Source organism: Acipenser ruthenus, unplaced genomic scaffold (genome assembly GCF_902713425.1).
Source record: "Acipenser ruthenus unplaced genomic scaffold, fAciRut3.2 maternal haplotype, whole genome shotgun sequence".
Lineage (NCBI taxonomy): Eukaryota > Metazoa > Chordata > Actinopteri > Acipenseriformes > Acipenseridae > Acipenser > Acipenser ruthenus.
This window is the reverse complement of record NW_026708221.1, coordinates 50,059-50,289: the sequence shown is the minus strand read 5'-3', so window position 1 is coordinate 50,289 and position 231 is coordinate 50,059.

Here is a 231-nt window from a genome sequence, read left to right as displayed (position 1 = left end):
TGCTGTGTTGTATGTAGTTTTATTTGGATTTACAGAACCACGTTAGACACACATTGAAACAGCAGACAGGAAAATGACTCGTTAATGTTATGATGTGTTAGACTTTCAGTATCGCAATTCAATATCTGAATATCGCACATCAAAACCACAAGAGACAATCCAAACTGAGCATGAGTGAAGAGACCTTTTATAAAATATAGGACGTTTACAGCTTACTGTCCTGGTCTAATC